The following is an 876-nucleotide window of genomic DNA, read 5'->3' on the forward strand; positions in this document are numbered from 1 at the left end:
TATTCCCATCTCTTTCAGAATTTTCCACAGTTTATTGTGATCCACACAGTCAAAGGCTTTGGCATAGTCAATAAAGCAGAAATAGATGTTTTTCTGTGAAGACAGGATAGTGATAAATAACGGTTTATATTGCATTTGGGTATTTGTGTTTACAGTCAAAAAAAAAGAAAGTATACACAGATCATTCTGGAGCGGGCAAACATTTTTCTGGTCTATAGAATGCCTAGGAAATCTACCCTGTGGAACTCCTGTAGCAGGAAAAAGAACATCCATGCCAGCTCATTGTGTAACACGACATCGTGTACTCCAGACTGTTGTTCTGGGAGGCAGCCTCAACCTTCCCAGGAGCTCAGAGGCGCCCCTCAGAGGCCTTTGGAGGAACTGAAAGGTGACCATGAAGATACTGATGGGATTAGTGAACATATTGATATTTTTTTCTCGGCCGTGGAGGCAAAGGTATCTATACTCCTGTCTGACTTGCTAGACTTAAATTTCTTGATAGCAACTTAGTTTACTGAGAAATTGGATGTAAAAATTTTACTGTGGACAGTTGAATCAGCCAGCAGCAGTAGTATGTGATGTGCTCTATAATATTCCCAGGGTGGATATTGCTGTTGTTGCTCAGAGGCCAAGTCCTGTCCGACTCTTTGCAACCCCATGTTCTGCAGCAAGGCAGGCCTCCTTGTCCCTCACCATCTCCCAGAGTTTGCCCTAGTTCATGTCCATTGAATTGGTGATGCCATCCAACCATCTCATCCTCTGCTGCCCTCTTCTCCGTCTACCTTCAGTCTTTCCCTGCATCAAGGTCTTTTCCAGTGGGTTGGCTCTTAGCATCAGGTAGCCAAGGATTGGAGCTTCATCTTCAACATCAGTCCT

General features: G+C 44.1%; 1 protein-coding gene across 1 annotated transcript in view; it reads right to left on the minus strand.

The window, feature by feature from the left end:
• MX1 (MX dynamin-like GTPase 1) overlaps positions 1-876 on the minus strand; it is a 33,400-nt gene that overhangs the window by 476 nt on the left and 32,048 nt on the right. The gene's annotated exons all lie outside the window — the stretch shown is intronic.

Source organism: Bison bison, unplaced genomic scaffold (genome assembly GCF_000754665.1).
Source record: "Bison bison bison isolate TAMUID 2011002044 unplaced genomic scaffold, Bison_UMD1.0 scf7180017864037, whole genome shotgun sequence".
Classification (NCBI taxonomy): domain Eukaryota; kingdom Metazoa; phylum Chordata; class Mammalia; order Artiodactyla; family Bovidae; genus Bison; species Bison bison.